Source organism: Dasypus novemcinctus, chromosome 7 (genome assembly GCF_030445035.2).
Source record: "Dasypus novemcinctus isolate mDasNov1 chromosome 7, mDasNov1.1.hap2, whole genome shotgun sequence".
In the NCBI taxonomy this organism is placed as follows: Eukaryota; Metazoa; Chordata; class Mammalia; order Cingulata; family Dasypodidae; genus Dasypus; species Dasypus novemcinctus.
In genome coordinates, this window is record NC_080679.1 from 59,929,552 (window position 1) to 59,951,337 (window position 21,786).

Sequence of the window (21,786 nt, forward strand, 5' to 3'; positions counted from 1 at the left end):
AGTTGATGGGTAATTTTTTCTTTCCTACTTTTTTCCCTACTTTTTTTCTTGTCTACTTATATCTTTCTACAAACCTGATTTTTTCCCAAAAAAATTTTTTTTTCACATTGGGAGAAAAACATGTGCAAGTAAAATCAATGCTTTTGAAAGCAAAGTTGGTTTGTTTTTTTTTTTTGGACTATATATCTAAGTTCTTCTCTTTTTAACATTTTTATTCTAATATAATTTAAATATTTTACCATTGATTATAACATAACACATTTTCATTTCATTATTGTGCTATCTAAATTCCTTATTTTTTTAAAGTTAAACTTATACAGACATTTTAAATCCTTTTAATATTTGAATTTCTTAATTATGAGGTTCTCAAATCATACCCTGAAAACAAATCTACTTTTTTCTCTTCTTTCCCTTCTTTTCACTCTTTCCTTTTGAATGTCCCAGAACTCTATCCCACAATCATCTATGATTTCCTAGGTCCTCAATGATCCTTGAAATTATGCTATATTTCAGAGATCCCTGAAATTGTGTTATTTGTGCTAGCAAAGTGAGGGCAATAAAAGACAATAATTATGCATCTCTATAGAATATAAAAATTTAATAATACTTAGCAACATTTGTATTTTCTCTTTAAATATGAATTATTATATATGCTTTTATTATTATAATGCATTTTTCCAGAATGCTTTCCAAAAATTCTTTTTATATAGTAATTAAAATACCCTCACAGATCACAGCATAGTACTTATTTACCACAGACTTCCTAATGATGCCTACCAATTCTTTATTAGAATAACTAGACACTCACAATATGTCAATGTTTTGCATTCATCTGATATTTAATCTTGTTGGAGATTTGGACCTGAAGGGTATCAGGAATGAAAGAAAGAGAAAAGGGAGAGTGAAAGAAAGAAAGAAAGAAAAAGAACGAGAGAGCTGGGATCAGGGGGTCTGTGAGGAGAGACTCATCAGACAACTTTATTGTTTACAAGGGGCTCTCTATGTACCCCAGTCTACGTGACAACAAGCAGGAACATGTAACCTACATGACAACAAGCAGCAACACATAGCCTACGTGACAACAAGCAGCAACATCTGGTTAACTATCAGCATTACTCAAAGCCTAAGTGATATAGCCTGTGCATAAATTCAAAATTGTTTCCAAGTATATCTAGTCCCCAAAAAGCCCAAATAAGTAATATAGGCCCTACAGTCTTTGAATGTTCAGAAAGGATGTAAGACTGAAGGTGTATTCAAGGTTGCATCCAGATGGAATGTGGAAGATATGCTAAATCCAAGCTGGCCTGGAATGTGGGGAATATGCAACTCACCTGGAGGAAATAACCTATCTGATACTCAGATCAAACACTGAAGAAACTAACCAAAGGTCTGTTTGCATACCATCACCCTTTATAAAAGGGACCGAAAAATGCTATTTGGGGCTCGGTTATTATTAGGACAAGAGTGCGTCGAGTCCAGCCGGTCGAAATAAACCAACTTCCTTCTCAGAGTTCTTGTGTCCTGGCCTTCAATACTGCGCACACCCCACTTCTCTACAACATAAGGAATTTAAAAAATTCTTATCTCAAGGTACAGAGTCTAAGTATTCTATTTACTACAAAAGGTATGTGCTCATCTTTTCTTTCAGCCTTTAACATCTTTATCCCATTTGTCCAGAACTCTTAATTACTGCATTCCTTAGGTTGCAAGTGTAGCTATGGAGACAGCACGTCTCTCCTTGTGAGGCCACTGTGCCTCACTTTCCAACAAATCTTCCCCATCCTATCTTAAAGATAAAGAAACTATTACTCAGAGGAGTTTTATAACTGTTTCAAACTGGAAAGTGGAAAAATCAAAAGGTCACATCTAGAGTTACACAGCATACTATTAGATAATTTTTGGAAAAAATTTCCTATTCCAGGTTTGTATAATAATAATTGTCAGAATTCCCTTCAGGACTCTAATTGAGAATAAAGGGAAACATTAAATACCCAAATTCAAAATAAGTTATGATAGCAGACCATTCCAAGCAGCTCTGCTCTCTATTTTTTAATAAAACCCTCACAGAGAGCAATCTTTATCCACAAAATAAGAGCTGGCAATTTTACATCAATTTAAGCCATATCTTAGAATAGGAACAAAAAGTCTGGAATGGATTCATTGCTCTTTTCAACAGAGATGGCAAAGCTATCAAAATTAGTGAGAAAAGAGTATGGTGCTACCTAGAAAAGTAAGGGAGTCAGACTTGCATGTGAACTGGTATGCTTCAAAGCAATATCATTGTCATTTGTTTTACTCTTGCCAGAAAACTAGTTGCTGGCTAGTGGGTCCATAGGGCATCTTTAAGTCTGCAGAGGAAATTAATGGCAGAGGTTCACAAGTAGAACTTTTGGGATCTGACTATATGGACAACAAACAGTCACAATGGATGCTGGCCAAACACAGGAACAGGTTTTGAGTAAGGAACGTCTGAAAGATGTACTTCAGGAAAAGTACAATGGCTGTAGAAGGAAAGTACAATGCAATAGGAATAAGGAGTTAAAAAAAGAGAAAAGAGTTGAGCAAATCTAAATACACATTGATTGTATAAAACAATAATAGTGTCCAATTTGTGGGATTATGAAAAGCAGCATAGAAATAAAATATTGGGCAACAATAGCATATCATTTGAGATAAGAAAGATTTAACTAAAGCATATTAAAATCCTTAAACAGTTTGGGGGAGTATAAAAATATTAAATTTATAACAATAAAGTAAAATATGCATTTTTAAATCTCCAGAATAATCTCTAGGAGAACAAAAAGAGATTATATAATTTCAAAACAAATTAAGGGGGAAATGGAACGGTGAGAAATTGTAATCATACCGTAAGAGGTAATAAGGGAAAAGATGAAAAAAAAGAGCAGAAGACAGGGAGGGGAAGAAAGAGAGAGAGGCAGGGAAGAAAGAGAATTACCTTATATTCAAACACATAAGTATATTGAACCTAAAATGATGGAAAAAAGTATACCAAGCAACTATCAACCAAAGGAGAACTGAGGTAGCTGTACTAATAGCAAATAAAATAGACTTTAAGCCAAAAACTCCTATGAAGGTCAAAAAAGGTCAATATATACTGGTATGGGGTCAATTCAACAATAAAGCATAAAAATTACAAATATATATACACCTAACATCAGAGCCCAAAAATATATGAAGTATATATTTGAATGAGTTATAGATGGTTCTACATTAATGGTTGGAGACTTCAATAAACCACTTCCAATAATGGATAAACCCTCCAGACAGAATATCAGTAAAGAAATAGAAGACTTGAATGATACTTAAACCAAATAGACCTAAAAGACATATATAGAACACTTTGCCCAATAGCAGCAGAATGCACATTCTTATCTAATGTGCATGGGTCATTCTCCAAGATAGACCATATGTAAGGTCATAAAAAAACTCAATAAATTTTCAAATATTGAAAGCATACAATATATCTTCTATGACCACATAGAATTGGAATGAAGCTAAAATTAAATACCAGAGAGAGTACTGGAAAAATCACAAATACTTAGAAATTAAACAATGCACTCAAAAAAATCAATGAATCAAAGAAGAAATCCAGAGAAATTAGGAAATATCTTGAGGAGAATGAAAATGAAAATACAACATATTAAAACTTATGGGATACAGCAAAGGTAGTGCTGAAAGGGAAATTCATAGCTCTAAATGCAGACGATCTAGAAAAAGAAGAGAAATTAAACTGAAAGCATGCATTAGGAAGGAAATACAAAGATTAGAGCAGATATGAATAAAATAGATAATTAAAAAGCAACATAGAAAATCATTGACACCAAAATTTGGCCTTCGAAAAGATAATAAAAATCAACATACACCATGGCAATCAGAAATGAAAGGGGGGACACTACTCCTGACTCCACAGAAATAAAAAGAATTATAAGAGTATACTCTGAACAACCATATGCCAACAAATTAGATAACCTAGATAACAAATAATTCAAGAAGAATGGACACAAATCCTGCTCAAACACTTACAAAAATTGAAGAGGAAGGAAAACTTCAAACTTCCTACTGGTAGTTTGAGATTATTTATGAATTCCAAAAAGACAGATTATGTTTGTAAACTGGTCTGTTCCTCTGGGCATGATAACCCTTTGATTATATTATTAATAGATTCAGCTGAGATATCTGGTTAAATTATGTTAAGATTAGGGCTTTGGTTCAACCACTTCATTCAAGTGTGACTTAGCATTGAGTCCCATCCCCCTTGGTGGGCTGATAAAATAAACTCACATGGAAATACATACACGGAGAAGAACAACACAGAGGAAGAAAGACAGCTCATTTGACATGGCAGAGGCCCCAAGAAGAGAGATGACCTAGGCTTTAATTTGCTTTACTGTAAAGGTATGGAATGTATAAAGTGAATGGTAACACACAGTGAGTAACAGCTAGTTTATAAATGGGGATGTGACTGAAAATGGTAGTCTGGTTATGTAAATGCAAGTTGACAGAATGCTGGAGAATAATCTAGGAAGTGGATGGCACAGTAAACCAAGAGTTGGATGAGAATTGTGGTTGATGGTACACATGCAAGAGTGTCCTTTGTTAGCTACAGCAAATGTATATCACTACTGCAAGGTGTTGGGAATGTGGAGAAGCATGGGAAAAATACAGCTGGAGTGACCTATGGACTGTGGTTAGTAGTAATAATATAGTATTCTTGCATCTATGGGAAAGATGTACTGTGTTGATACTGAGGCAGTATGGAAAATGTGAGCCAAATGTACACTATGGGCATGGTAACAATCAGATGATACTATTTTATCTGCAGCAAATGGCACACCACATTCTGGGGGTGTTGTTTGGGAATTCTGCACATGTGCATGACTGTTTTATAAGTTTACAATTTCTATCATAAAAAAATATATTTAAGAAATAATAATACGGTAAGTTGGGGAAAAACACACCAAATGTAAGATAGGGACTATGATTAGCAGTAACATTTTGACAATATTTTTTCATAATTTGTAACGAATGTCTCATGATAATGCAAGGTGTTGGTGGAGGATTGATGTATGGGACTCCTGTATGACGTGATGCATGTTTGCTTTGTAAGTTCACAACTTTTACTATACACTTAATTGTTTATGTATGTTCATATATAAATGATATAAAAATAATAATGAGATTGGTTGGGGAAAAATACTTTGTTTAGTAGTAATATTTTTACAATTCTCTTTCATTATTAATTTAAAAAGTTTAAAAGCAATGCAAGTTATTGGTGGTAGGGTGAGATGTTATATAAGTGTGCTTGATGATATATGTTTCTTTTGTAAGTTGACAACTATTATACACTCATTGTTTATGTATGAGTGATATATTTCAATAAATTTTTAAAAAATACTATTACAGCAAAACTGAATCCAACAACGTGTTAAAGGAATTATACACAGTGATCAAGTAGGATTTATCTCAGGTAGGGAAGGGTGGTTCAACATGAGAAAACCAATTAATGTAACACAGCACATTAAAAGAACAAAGAAAAATAGCACATGGTTATCTAAGTTGAAACAGAAAAGGCATTTGACAAAACCCAACACCCCTTCTTATCTTATATATATGAAAATTTTTAATGAAAATAAAAATGTCTAATCAAGTCTTATAGAATGTAAATTCTTCAAGAATAAAGATTTTCCCATTTTATTCTAAGTGCACCATTAACAAAAAAGTATTAGTATTGCTAATAATAAAGTATGCTATATAGTATAGCATATTAATAGCTATCATTATAATAACTTTAGTATATTAATGTACACTATAGAATATATTTTTAATAATAATAATAAAAGCTATAATTTACTAAGATTATTGCATGCCAAAAACCTTACTGAACCATTGCATGCACTATGTTTTGAATCTCACAGAAACTCATTGAGGTATGCAGGAAAAATCCACAATTTTCCAGATGATGAATGTGAATTACAAGAGTGCTCTTTTATAGAAAGAATCTTCCTGCTCCTAGGTCACTGTAACTTGCACCTCTCCACACCAACAAGCCACCTCACTCTGCATAATGCTGGGAATAGCTTATTGAATCTTACTCCAAAGCTACTTTAATGATCATAATATACATTTTGATTTTGCTATCCTTTTCACAGAGGGCCTATATTGTTAATAGTCAGCCGAAGGGGTGCTGATGCAAAGTACCAGAAAAATGTTGGCTTTTATAAAGGGGACTTATTTGGGGTAGAAGCTTACAGTTGCAAGGCCCTAAAGAGTACAACTTAAAGTTACTTCATCACCAAAGTATGTTGCCGAAGCAAGATGGCAGGCAACATCTGTGAGGGTTCAGCCTTCCTCTTTCCTCTTAAGGCTCTGTGGGCCCCCCCCCCCCCTTCTTCCTATTTCAGCTGTAGGATGGAGAGCTCATTTCTTTCCCGACCTGCTTATTTGCTCAGGGCTCTAAACTCTTCAGCTGCAAACTATTAGGCAAATGGCTCATCATGCTCCCCTGGAGCCAGAGGATCAAAGCTCGCTCCTCAGCGGGTCTATAGAGCTCTCTTCATCCATTGTGTTTCTTCTGTATCTCTTTGACTGAGTATTCATTTACATAGACGACAAAGGGGTCAGGGACTCAAACTAAGTCACTCTAATGACTAGTCAAATTAAAGCCCTAATCTAAATTTAATCAAGTAATCAACACCATAAGTGACAAAAATCCTGCAAATATTCTATGGTAAAATGATCAAATATTCCAAAATATATAGTAAAGACTTAATTTCAGGGATCTGGCCCTGCCTTCCTCAAAAGCTACTGAAAGCATCCATAACTTCCAATATTTTGGCATCTAAACAATACAGCAACTGTGCTGCCTCTCATACTAAGAAACAATATACACATTCTTTAATAAATATGCATTCTGATATTTTACTACAGTAAACATATAGAATTTGGCCTAAGTATTTTGGTGGAAGAGAAGGGGAATTAAAAATATAATTGTTAAAACCTGGTACCAACATGTATCAAATAGATTGTGGATATTCATATATTCACAATGATTTTTATGAAGAGTCTAAAAAGCAATGAAAAATGTGGATCATATGAAAACAAATGAAAAAGAAGATATTAAGTATATAAGCAGTGTGATCTCAAATATGTTAGAATATGAAGGCATATTTTTTAAAAGTACTAGAAAATACCAAAATGGTAATAGTTATTTAACTATTATATCTTAATCTTGGGATTTTGAGTAATTATCACCTTTTTTAAACTTTTGTGCATTTTCAATATTTTTATAATAAAAAAAGATGGTCTAAATTAAAGAAAATGGATAGCTTATCAAACAAACTTTCACCACATACTTTACATCACTAGGGATATTTTGGAAGGTACTGTGGCCTCAATTAAATTCCTTTCCTTTGCTTTTTAACAATTACTAAAAAAAGGTTATTATGGATATGTATATTATAGAATTTGTCATTTTAACCATTTTAAGTGTACTGTTCAGTGGCAAAAATTAATTACATTTACAATGTGCTACAATTGCCACAATCCATTACCCAGTCTTTCTTATTACCCCATACAGAAACTCTGTACCAAATAAAGAGTAACTTCTCATTCTTCCCTTACCCGCCTTCCTGGTAACCTTTGATCTACTTTGTGTTTCTATGAACCTGCCCATTCTAGTTATTTCATATCACTGAGTTCATACAATATTTTTCCTTTCATTTCAGGCCTTTCCCCTCAACATGATGCCTTCACTGTTCATCCATATTGTTGCCTATACCAGAACTCCATTCCTTCTTGACTAAATAATGTTCCATTGGATGTATATGCCACAATTTATTCATCCATTCTTCTGTTGTGGACACTTGAGTTGCTTTCACCTTTTTGCTATTGTGAGCAATGCTTCTAGGAGCATTGGCATACAGGCATCTGTCTAAGTCACTGTGAAAACTATCTTTTTTTTTAACATATCCATTTTATTGATAAATATTAATGAAGCATATATCCACACAAAGTGTACAATCAATGGTATTTCGTATAATCACATAGTTGTTCATTTAGCTCTTCAATTATTAGGGCATTTATTATTCCAATAATAATAATAGAACAAAAAAACAGACAAACAAAAAGAACTCATCACTTTCTCAGTTTCTCTTTGCTTCCCCTGCCAAACATAGCTGATATTCTGTTTCAATCTCTCTAGTTTATTTGTATTTATATTTTGTAAAAAAGTCATGTATGAAGCATTACCCATATTCATATTTCGCATGAAATTTCACAGTTATGTAGTTCCATGGTACATTTTTTAGCTTTCCTTCTAATAATATATATATCCTTAGACTTTCACTTTCAACCACCATCATATCATATACTAGCTCTGTTGGTTACAAACACTATGATATACTTTCATCATTTCTATTCATTTCGAAAGGTTTACAACAACCTTTTTACCAATTCCACATAGATTAACACTCAGCTTTCCATTCTCTCCCCTTCTTCTATTTTCTGGTGATCTTGTTGTAGAATTTGAGAGAGGTTCAATTATTTGCGTATAGAAAGCCCAGGACTCTGGAATGATTTTGAGAAGGAAAAATGTTTATTGACCGCTGCCTCAAATAATATTTTCAAGTTCCCTTTATACAGGGTGGGGAGTCAAATGGTGCTTTTATCAAAGTAAACTACTTTCTTTGTTAGTTAAGTCTTTGCCTGAGTACCAGATAGATTTTGAATTAACATATCGCCCACATCTCAGGTGAGCTTGAATTAGCATCTTGCCCACGTTCTGTCTGGATGCAACCTTGCAACCTTGAATACCCATTTAGTCTTACATCCTTTCTGAACATTCAAAGCCCATATCACTTAACTGGATTTCTAGAGAATAGGCACACTTGCATACAGAATTAGATAATTTTGAATTTATGCACAGTCTATATTATATTTCCCATTTGAGGCCAAGTCCAAGTTCCCTTAAGTTTTGGCATCACCAACATCAGTTTCCCTGGACTGACTGGTATGTATATAGAGTTTGCATTGCTAAATGGCCTCCCAGGACTGGAGTTGTTGCCATGGTCACCAAGGGCAGGACTGCAGCCTCTTATCTTCCCACACCCACAAGTCAGGACAGACAGCTTAGGTTATTTCCAAAGAGACAAATAGCCTCCCACCCCATAGCCCACATAAATCTATATTATAACTATTAATTCCATGAGTTTATACAATATGTTTAGTTCATAAAAGCACAATCGTTTCCAATGTGCTACAATTGCCACAATCCCTTACAGTATCTGTCCTTTTGTGTCTGGCTTGCTTCACTCAACCTAATGTCCTCCAGGTTAAACCATGTTGTCATATGCTTCACAACTTCATTTCTTCTTATGGTTGCATAATATTTCATCATGTGTATACACTACAATTTGTTATCCATTCATCAGTTGATGGACACCTGGGTTGTTTCCATCTTTTGGCAATTGTGGACAATGCCACTATGAACATCAATGTGCAGATGTCTGTTTGTGTCACTGCTCTCAGTTCTTCTGGATATTGCCAGGTCACATGGCAACTATATATTCAACTTCCTTAGGAACTGCCAAACAATCCTCCACAGTGGCTATACTATTCTACATTCCCACCAATAACCAACATCCCTTCTTTATAAAAACACTTGGAAAACTAGAAATAGAAGGAAACATCCTCCACATATAAAGGGGCACACACGCACCATATATATCCCACAGCTAACGTCATACTCAATGGTGAAAGAATGAAACCTTAGTCTCTAATATCAGGAACAAGACAGGGATGCCCACTGTCACCAGGGTTATTCAACATTGCACTGTGAATTCTAGCCAGAGCAATTAAGCAAGAAAAAGAAAACGCATCAAATTGGATGCTTTTGCAAATGACATGGTCCTATAAATAGAAAATCCTGAAAAATCAACAACCAAGTTACTAGAGCTAATAAACTAATTCGATGAAGTGGCAGGATATAAGATCAACACACAAAAATCAAAAGTATTTCTATACACTAGCAATGAACAATCTAAAGAGGGTATCATGGGGGAAAAAAATCTCTTTACAATAGCAACTAAAAGAATCCAATATCTGGAAAAAATTTAACCGTGAATATAAAGGACATGTACGTGGAAACAACAAAACATTGCTAAAAGAAATAAAAAAACACTTAAATAAATGGAAGAATATTCTGTGTTCAAGGACTGGAAGACTAAGTATTGTTAATATGTCAATTCTACCCAAAGCAAGTTACAGATCCAATGTACTCCCAATCAAAATTCCAAGAATCTTCTTTACAGGGATGGAAAAGTCAATCATCAAATTAATATGAGAATGGAGAGCCGACCCCAGAGAGCTCTGAGCAGACCCACCTCCACCACTGGCCTAGTTACCAGCACACCCCCAGGAAGATCTGCAGCTGCCACAGCTAGCCCCATTCACCATCACTACAACCACGAACTGAGAGGCCAACGCCTACTCACAGCAGCCACCCCTAACTACCACCACCCCCATCCTCACCACTGCCAACACCATGTCCTTCATAATGGACAATATCTCACAGAGCAGAGGTCCAGGATGTCCTCATTTCAACAGCACCTGCCAGAGGGGACAAGGCAGTCATCACAACAAAGGTTTGGGGAAGAGTAAAACAGTTTAATGTAAGAAATGTATATGGTTTCATCAACAGGAATGACACAAAGAGATGTATTTGTACACCAGACTTCCATAAAAAAGAACAACCATCGGAAGTACCTTCACAGTGCTTGAGTTGGAAAAACTACGGAGTTTGATGTTGTTAAACCTGAAAAGGGTGTGGAAGCAGTAAATGTTATAGGTCCTGGTGAAATTCCAGTGTAAGGCAGTAAATATACAGTAGACCATAACCATTATAGATGTTATCCACATCCTAGGGGTCCTCCACAGAATAAAAAGAATAGTGAAAGTTGGGAAAAGGAGGGATCAGAGAATGTTCTGAAGGCCAGGCCCTACAGCATCAACTCTATTGTAGGCAACAGGTCCTATCTTACCACATATGAAGACCCTATGAACATCAACCACAGTACTCGAACCCTCTTGTACAGGGAGAAGGGATGGTGGGTGCTGACAACGAGGGTACAGGAGAACAAGAACAAGGTAGACCAGTGAGATAGAACATGTATTATTGGGATTATAGACCATAATTCTGCAGAAGCCCTCCTCTCTAAAGATAGCCTAGAGAGGATGATAATTATGGTGGCTTACAGTTACGTGCCCAAGAAATACATGTTCTTAATCTTAATCCATTCCTGTGGATATGAAACTATTGTAAATAGGACCTTTTTATGAGGTTACTTCTATTAAGGAGTGATCCAATGAAATCAGGGTGGGTCTTGATCCTATTACTGAAGGCCTTATAGAAGACCACAGAGAGAGAAGCCACAGGGAACATCTAGAAGCTAGAAGTCAATGGAACCCAGAACAGAAATAAGACACCACTGTGTACATTGCCATGTGACAGTAGAGCCAAGGAATCCCAAAGACTGCCGGTCAGCCAGAAGATACCAACCCATGGAGGAAGCAAGCCTTCTAGCATCTGAAAGTATGGGCCAATAAATGCCTGTTGTTAAGCCAGCTCGTTTTATGGTATTTGTCTTAGCTGATAGGAAACTAAAACAGCAATGAAGAGGATAAGGAAAATCAAGATGATGAGAAACAGTCAACAGCCACCTCAAAGTTGGTACTGCCATAACTCCAATTACCAATGCAAATGCATATAAAACCCTAAACCACATGGTGGCAAAGAGACAAAAGCAACTAATCCACCAGTTGAGAATTCAATAGTTCCCAAGGCAGAGCAGGATGGGGCTAAGAAAATGCCGGCTTACTATCTTTACTATTATATGGTTTAATCGTCAAGTAGATATGAATAGAATTCCAACAATAAGAAATGAACAAAATATTGGAGCTAAACACCTTAAGTTGCTTGCTTTTTGCTGACTGACCAGATGACTAGAACTATCTGCATTGTTCTTTCAGCATGAGGTTTTTATAATTTTTTCAATACACTTTAAAGAGTTTTTAAATTGTTTCATATCTGGTCAAGTTGAGATTTTTAAGGACATCATTTTTAATTTTTAGTAAAGGCTTACTACTTGACTTTTTTCAAATGAAAATAAACTGCAAGCACCTGTTAATAGAAGTATAAATTAATAATAATAATAAATTTATATGGAATGGCAAGGAGCCCTGAATAGCCAAAAACATCTTGAAAAAGTTGGAGGACTCATGCTTCCTGATTTTAAAACTTATTGCACATCTACAGTAAGCAAAAAAGACAGACAGATATATACACCAATGAAATCACATTTATAGCCACCTGATTTTTGATGAGGGTGCAAAGTCCACTCAATCAGAAAAGAATAAGTTCTTCAACAAATGGTGCTGAGAAAACTGAGCATCCATATGCAAACAAAACAAAACAAAAACAAACCCTGCCTCATATCTTATAAAAAAATTAATTCAAAGTGGATCAAAGTCCTAAATATAAGAACCAAAACTGTAAAACTCCTAAAAGAAAACATGGGGAAGCATCTTCAAGACCTTGTGCTAGGTAATGGTTTCTTAGACTTTTACACCAAAAGTATGATAAACACAAGGAAAAATAGATAAATGGGACTTCAACAAAATTAAAAATTTTCATGCATTAAAAGACTTGATCATGAAAATAATAAATAAAATTTAGTAAGGCCAACATGAAGGCAGTCATCCTAGGCCCCATGTCAGCCAAATTTGTTTCTATTTCCTATAAATGCCCAGCTTAACCAGGAAACAGAATTTAAATCAGCCAGTCAGCTATCACCAACTCCCTATTCTCATACCAGCTAATGTCCTCATTCCTAAGCAACTGCCTGCACTAACTATATTTGGAAATGTAGTCATCATTAACCAACGAAGATTTCCTCCCAATGTACTCCCTTTTTCTGTCTATAAAAGCCTGTGGCTTTTTTTGTTCAGTGGAATTCCTCTTTACTTTATGGTGATTGGAATCTCCCCAATTCATAAAGTGATTCAATAAAACATTGAGATCTAGGCAAATTTGCTCAAGGTTTTATTTTAACAAAAGTAAAAAGACAACCTACAGAAATGGAGAAAATATTTGGAAGTCACATAAGTCATAAGGGTTTAAAATCCAGAATATAAAGAAATCTTACAACTCACCAACAAAAAGACAACCCAATTTTTAAAATGGGCAAAAGACTTGAATATATATGTCTCTTAAAAAGATATACAAATGGGGAAGCAGCTGTGGTTCAATCAGTTGGTCTCCCATCTACCATATGGGAGGCCCTGGGTTTGTGGTCCGGGGCCTCCCTGTGAAGGCAGGCTCGCCCGCATGCCGCTGAGTGCCACCCAGCCCACAAGTGCCGTGGAGAGCCAACTCAGCAAGGTGACCCAACAAAAAGGGGGACAAATAAAAAAAACACAGAAGAGCATGCAGCAAATGGACACAGAGAGCAGACAACAAGCAAGCCCAAGGGGGGGTGGGGATAAAAAAAAAGATACACAAATGGTCAAAAAGCACATGAAAATGAGTTCAACATATGTTTTAGTTTCCTGGCAGCTAAAACAAATACAAAACAATGGATTGGTATCAGTCTTGAGCCTAGAATTCCAAAATAGAAGTTTAAACAAGGTGATGCTTTCTTCACAAAGACCGTGGTATTCAGGTGCTGGCTGCCAGGGATATTTGGTGTTATTTTGTTCTTCTATCACATGGAAATGCATTTGGTGTTCTCTTCTCCTCTCTTCCCAGGTTCCACTGTCTTCCAGGTTTTAACTGCTCCCCATGGCTCCTTCTGCATCCAATTCCCTTTTCTTACTTCTTATCAGCCATATTGTATTAAGGCCTATCCTCATCCAGTTTGAGCCCACCATAACTAACAACATCTTCACAGGTCCTATTTACCTGTGGGTTCACACCCACAGAACCAGGATTTTGGACCTGAACATCATTCTTGCAGAATGATATATGTATTCACTCTTAAGTTTTGAATTTATCACACAAAGGCCCTGTCAAGAGTTTGCATTTTACCATCAGATTAGCAGATCCTTGAGGACGGACAATGTCTACCTTGTTCAATACTACTGTCTGCATCTCAAAATATGTGCACATAAATTATAACAACCCTATCATGAAAGCAGTGGAGATATTTTAGCCCAACCTGACTGAGGAATGGGACTAGAACTAGGTGTCCCCATCCCGATTCAGTGCTTTTACCTCTCTTGAGGCCAGGCATAGATAATTACACTAATACAGAAAAATGGATATTGCTCGTACTAATACAATTAGTAACTAAAGGAAAATAAAAGGGAACAGGAAATCATTTGTTAGGAAAATGAAATATTTTTCTTTGATCATTTTTCTCAGTGATTTCTGGAATGAAATTATCCAGGACTCTTAAAATATTTGTAGGATAGTAACTAACACTGACTAATCCTATACAAAATGGGGACCCATGAAGTGCTTTAGCTCATATTGGTTTTTGGTTTTTGGTTTCAGTTTTTTCCCCCTTAATTCAGTGTTAGTATAACATACCAAAATATGTCAAAATACTTTTGAAATTTTACAATGTATTCCAACAAATCACCTCACTCCCTCTAACCTACAGCTGCCTCCAAATACAAATGCTACTTTTATCTTAAGGGTCCAGGATATCTGAAGAAAAGTAAAGGCCTGGTCAGCATTTCTTTCATTTTAGGAAACTGTAAAATTCCAAAGACACACCATACAATATGACTCTTATTTAGAAAAGGAAGAGAAACTGAAGACATGAGACAATATATTATTTGTTTTTAGTGTTTCTTACACTCAAATTGACTTCAAGCTGCAAGACACAAGGAGAGATAACCCCATATGAAGCTCCCCTTAAACTTCAAAACTCTGCTAAGGGTTTGAGGACAGATGTAGGATGTCTGCTGGCTTTGATAAGAAACTGTAAAAGAAAAGACAGAGCCTTGGGAAGTGGAAAGAAACACAAACGTGTATTCATACCCAACTTAGTAAAATTATGATAAAGAACTGTTGCACTGTTTGCTAGGAGAAAGTTAGCTAAAATTCTTAAATCCAGAGCATGCCTTTGTCCCAGCAGCAAACTGAATTTTAATAGGAGGACAAGTAAATATCCCTCTTTTTAAAACTTTTTATCAAATATGCAAAATTATAAACCTTATTTCCATTGATTTTATTACTTAAAAATAACTGAAATGAAAGTCTTATATGGAGAAAGTTGTAATACATTTTATTCAAGGCTTGCTTTTATTAAAAAGAAACATTTTTTTAAAACTTTTTTTTTTCAAATATACTTCTCTCCAAGGATTATGCCAAGTATGAACTTCAAAACCTGTTTCTCTTTGATGAGAGCTAGATACAAGTCAATCTATTGTCAAGGGTTCTTGGAATTCATTCACAACACATTCATTAATCTACTAAAAATATTTATTGAACAACTACTATAGGTCAGGCACAGAGATTGCACTATAAAGATGGAAAAATCTCTCTGTCTCATATTCTCAATATCAAAAGCTTTCAATGTTTGCTGTAACACCAAATTCTTCCACACTTCACTTTTTATTGATATGTAAGGAGGGAAGAAAATAGCAAGATATATTTTTCCAGAGAATGTGTGTAAAATATTTAAAGCTATAAGTATTTGTCTCTCAAATACATTTATAACTAACGGCAATTTTCACAGTCTAAAATAAATGGTTTTGCTGTTCCCTGTGTGTTTGATTTCATAGACAGTGAATAATTCACAGTACTAAAATGAATTAAATTATAACATTGAGAATTTTCTACTTATTTGATCATATTAGAATTGTACATGATTTTTTTTAATGTAGAGTAGTTTAGTTGGTTGGATTACTTTCTTTATAATTAAATACAGACAAAACAAATGCTAAAATGAAAGTAAATATAGATCAATACAGATAAATAATTTCAATTTAAAATTTTTTAAATTATAATTTTTAAAATATAATTTTAACATATAATTCTAAGAGCAAATTATCTTCATGGTGGAAACTATTCCCTTTTCCAGAATTTGAAATAATTTTTCATTTAACTTAGATATTAAATCATTTTCTCCAGTAAAAATGACATAAAATCACACTCCAATTAAAGCTTTTAAAATATTGACCTAGTATAATAAGGTTATCTAGGGAAACAGAATAAAACAGGAGATATCTGTAAATAGTACGAGATTTTATTACATTCTCTCACGTGACCATGGGGATGCACAAGTCCAGATTCTGCAGGCAGGGGCGCTAATGAAAATCTAACAAAGGTCGTAGATGAGTTTCCAGGGGATGTTGGCTGTCCAAAGACAAGTTGGGAAATTCTCTCTGTGTCCTGAAATCACTTCCTTCTTTAAGAGAGATATAGGAACAGAGAATGTGTATACTATTGAAGCTAAATTGGTATCTTTTCAAATTACTAAGCTATAAATGTACATTGTGTATCATAAACCCCAGGGTAACCTAAAACAAAATATATTTAATATACAGAAACAGAAATGAGAAAAGGATAGTCAGATACATCACAAAAGATCAACTATCAAAAAAGGAGGTTGCAATAAAGAAAAAGGGAGATGAAAAAAGATATGACATATAAAAACTAAAGGACAAATAGCTAAAGTAGGTACTGCCTTTACAGTAATAAAATCGAATGTTAATGGATTAAACTCCCCAATCGAAAGACACAGAGTGACAGAATGGATAAAAAAGCATGGTGCAAATATATGTTGTTTACAAGAAATTCACCTTAGACCCAAAGATACAAATAAGTTGAAAGTGAAAGGCTGGGGGAAAAAATTCCATTCAAATAGTAACCAAAAAGAGCTGCAGTAGTTATTTTAATATCAGACAAAATAAACATTAAGTCAAAGACTGTTATAAAAGTCAAAAAAGACACTATATATTAATAAAAGGGGCAATCCACTAAGAAGAAATAACAATCATAAAAATTAATGCACCTAATCACTGGACTCCAAAATATATGAGGTAAACACTGGCAAAACTGAAGGCATAAATAGCCACCTCTACAAAAATTGTTAGAGACTTCAATACCACACTCTCATCAAGAGATACAACATCTTGCCTGAAGATCAATAAGGAAACAGAAAACTTATAATAATATGCTAGACCTCACAGACATATAGACTATTGCATCCCAAAATGGAAAGAACATTCTTCTCATAGTGCACATGGATCATTCTCCAGAATATACCATATGTTAGATCACAAAACAAGTCTCAATACATTACTGAAATTATGCAAAGCATCTTCTCCGACCATAATGTCATGAAGCTGGAAATCAATAACAAGTAGAGAATTAGAAAATCTGCAAATATATGAAAGTTAAATACATTCTTAATCAATGGGTTAAAAATGAAATTGCAAGGGAACTCAGTAGATATTGTGAGATTAATGAAAACAAGGATACAACATATGAAAATTTAAGGGATGCAGCATAGGCAATGCTGAGAAAGAAATTTATAGCCCTAAACAAATATTTTTAAAAAAGAAAGAGCTAAAATAAAAAACCTAACTACATTTCTAGAGGAACTAGAAAAAGAAAAATAATCCCAAAGCAAGCAGAAGGAAAGAAATAATATTAGAGCAGAAATAAATGAAACTGAGGGGGAAAAAAATGAGAGAGAATTGACAAAACTGAAAAGTTGGTTCTTTGAAAAAGATCAATAAAATTGACAAAATCCTAACTAGACTCACAATTAAAAGGAAAAACAAGAAAAAGAGAGAGAAGACACAAATAAATAAAATCAGAAATAAGAGTGTGGACATTACTACTGATCCAACAGAAATAAAAAGGATCATAAGAGGACTCTATGTACAACTGTACACCATCAAATTAGACAACCTAGAGGAAATGGACAAATTTCTAGAAAAGCAAGAACAACCTAACTGACTCTAGAAGAAATAGAAGACCTCAAAAATCAATCACAAGAGATTGATTCAGGCATCAAATATCTTCCAAAGGAAGATATTTCTGGCTGGCCCGCCTGCCCTCTGCACTTGTCCCAGGCGCTGGACTGGAGTCGCCTGCGGCGCTTGCTGTAGTGGAGGAAGGGGGTGTGGACAGGCCCCAGTCGCCACCCGCGGTGCCCACGCAGAAGGTGCGGGTGATCAATGTGCTGCTCCTGCTGGGGACAGACGAGTTTTGCAGCAGCAATAGCAAGAGTGTGAATATGGTTCTGCCGCAACGTCACTCCGTTCTATACCAAGCCCAGGGCTGCAGCATTCAAAGCCCCCACGGAGGTTGAGCTAGGCGCAGAAACACAACAGTGGGAGCAGCAACACCAGCATTGCCCACAGGCTACACATGATGAGCTGGAAAAGAATTGACGTGCTCACCTGCGCCGGTGTTTAAAAACGCTTAAAGGTACTGATTCCACTAGGACCAGACTGCATCAGACATAGAACACTCGGATTGTGCAACAAAGCCAAAGCATACATGAAGAAACTTTAAAGAAGCTAAAAGGAAGAGCCAGCACTAGCTTAAGAACTTGGAAGGAGAACAAAGATTTTTAAAGCGGCGATTGGAACAGCAGCAGGTTCCTCCGAAAATGGAACGAATACAAATGGACAGCACTTATCAACTATTTTGTCAGATCGATCTGATTCAGAGCAAGAGGAAATTGAAGCTGATGTTGAAAGCACAGAATTCTCCCGTGGAGAAGTAGACAATACCAGTTCCAGCAGCATCAGTGTTGTTCATAACCACAGCAGCCTCTGGAGCATTGAAAGTGATGATTATTCCAGGGCCAGTGTCGCACTTTCCTTCCCTTCCTAACTCAGTGCAGGGCAAAACAGTCACTGGGCCAATTCAATCCAATTTCTTAAATTGGGTTCATGATGCAGTCTCCTCTTTAAAACTAAACAAAACTGTTCTTGAACAAAAGAGTCAAAAGACCTGTATTTAAGCAAATACTTAGCAAAAGTGGGGCAGAACCTCCCCAGCAGAGCAAATACTCATAATATTTGTATTTGAACAATCACAATTTCTAATGGCAGCAGAAAACTTTTGTGAAATTTCCTTGATTATATTTAGTTGATTGAAAAGAAGACATTGGAAATTCCATCCTCTTTTTCTTTTCTGGCTTGCTGATAGTGCATTGAATAGACACGAATAGGATAGGATTATGAACCCTTTCTCAGCTTTATGCTCCTTAAAAGAAACAAGGTCAAACATATAGTAACAAGACAAGATAATCAGGCATTAATCTTGGATAGCCTGGACTATTACAACTCAGCCTGGGACAGCTTATCATGAAGCCTGTGGATGATCGATTCTTAAAAGAAAAAAAAAAAGCTCATTTCATGTTCTGCAAGAGAGACTCTGCAGGAAGCCACTTGAAAGAGATCATCATGCAGCTCAACTTTCTTTGGTAAGAGCCATGGCTGCATTTTTATTTCAGATTTTGATAACTGTTTATATGTGTTGAAAACCAAACTGACATCTTTTTAAAGCTTGCCCATTAAAAAACATAGATGGGGAAGCAGATGTGGCTCAACCAGTTGGGTGCTCACATACCACATGGGAGGTCCTGGGTTTGGGTCCTGGTGCCTCCTGGAGAAGGTGAGCAAACAGTGAGCAAACAGACGAGAGGACATCTGGGGGAAGTGGGTGATAAATAAAGTAAATAAATAAATCATTTTTAAAAAGGTATATTAAAAACTGCCATGCCCCAATCCAGGCAAGACTATTGATGGCACGGATCATTCAGGAATGAAGGTTTAAAATAAATAACATGTCTTTTACAGTGGAAATACATATGGGAAAAAAACATTTATTTTGAGGCAACATTTGATTATGATAAAATACTTCACACCTCACTCTTTATAGTGCACAAAATGACTGAGGTCTGGGCTAGGGAGAAAAAGGGTCAATGCTTATGTTTTTGTTTTCATTTAGAATCCTTTACTCTTGGCCAGCTTTTAACTGTCTGATATTTCTAGTGGATACACTATCATAGTTAACATAGTTAAGTTCAGGACTTATCTCATTTTAATGTAAGAATTTGCTTTCATTTCCTACAGGCAGTTTTCTCCTTCCTCACAATCCTACTGTGCAAGTGCTATTTTTGCTCTTATGAATATTTCCAGAAATGCTATTTTCTTTAAAGTTTTCTTAAAGCCTTTTAAAGCCTACGCTTTGATGTTATGTGTTCACTTTGTCTTTTAAAATCTGGCCTTCTCCTTTACCCCAGGAAATCTTCTTGGAGACCTTACCCCTGGCTGTTTGAACTTTGTATACTTTATAATCCAACTACCCTTAATTACTTAAAAAAATTTTTTATGATTTTCATAACTCATTCCTGATTTTAATGGGTTGTTCATTTCAGTCCTTTAGTTTTATTTTATGTTTTAGATAGGGCTGGGCAAGGAAAAAGAAAATAAAGACAACAATATTTAGCAGTGTGGTTGATTTGCATATTAATATTAGACTATCCTTTGTAAGTAGCATATAATATCATTCACTGCTTCTGTATATGAAGTGTACCACCTTGGTCATACACAAGGCCTCAGCATACACTTTCCTGCTCCTGTGTTCTTCCTGTCCCTCCCAAAGTATTCTGTCTTTGATTGTGCTAAGTTTGAGGGGAAGAAATTCTTTGAAGTTGTTGTGTGTGAAAAACTACATGCCTTTAGAAGTTCATTATTAGAACTTGCTCCTTCAGTTGCTGGGGACTTAATGAAAAACATGATAAAAAAAAATTCATTTCTGTGACCCAGGTAAATTATTTCTGGTTTTGTTTCCAGCTGTTGTTCTCTGTATTTTCTTACTTTTTACTTCCCCAAGGGAAACAATTTGAAGGCCATTCTAACGACCATGGAAAGTAAATGGAAGCCAATGACCAAGGTTCCATTTTGTTATTCCCTGGATATTCATTTGTGTCATTTGGCCTAGGGCTGGAATTTGGGACTTCATTCAGGTGAACTTGAGATGCTGCCATTTTGTACTATATGTACAAGACGGTGTGCTGGAAAGCCTTTTTATGAACCTGCAGTACATATTTTAAATGCCTCCTAAATTACTACTTCCCTGGTTCTGTTTTCCTTGGTGGGGGCGGGGGGGGGCATAAATATTTTATATATATATATATATATATATGATGAGTAGTAAGTAGTAATTTTTAAGTGACAAATCAGTTTGAAGATATAAAACTTTATTGCAAGAAATAAAAATTGCAAGTGAAGGAAAAAAAAAAAAAATACAAAAATCTTCCCAAACAAGAAAAGCCCAGGGCCATATGGCTTCACAGGTGAATTCCAGTCATTTCAATAAGAATTTAATACCAATGCTGCTCAAAATCTTCCAAAATAATTGAAGAGGAGGGAAAATAACCCATCTCTTTTTATGAGACCAACATCACCCTAAAACCAAACTTAGATCAATACCCAAAAAACAATAGTGTTTCTATGCAATAGTAACGGGCAGTCTAAAATGGAAAGTGAGGGGGAAAAAATCCATTTACAATAACAGCTAACAGAATCAAATATCTAGGAGTCAATTTAACCAAGGATATAAAGGACTTATACACAGAAACTACAAAACATTGCTAAGAAAAAATCAAAGATGACCTAAATAAATGGAAGGATATTCTACTTTCACGGTTTGGAAGACTAAGTATCATTAAGATGTCAATTTTAACCAAAATGATTTAAAGATTCAATGCAATCTTAAGCAAAATCCAATAA

The 21,786-nt window shown here is 35.3% G+C and overlaps 1 long non-coding RNA gene and 2 pseudogenes across 1 annotated transcript in view; 2 read left to right on the forward strand and 1 right to left on the reverse strand.

Moving 5' to 3' along the window:
* The window catches only part of LOC139439307 (uncharacterized), a 117,034-nt gene that overhangs the window by 15,881 nt on the left and 79,367 nt on the right, over positions 1-21,786 (reverse strand). The window lies entirely within an intron of this gene.
* Positions 10,562-11,327, forward strand: LOC139436132 (Y-box-binding protein 1 pseudogene; annotated as a pseudogene).
* On the forward strand, positions 11,688-18,877 carry LOC111758643 (max-interacting protein 1 pseudogene; annotated as a pseudogene).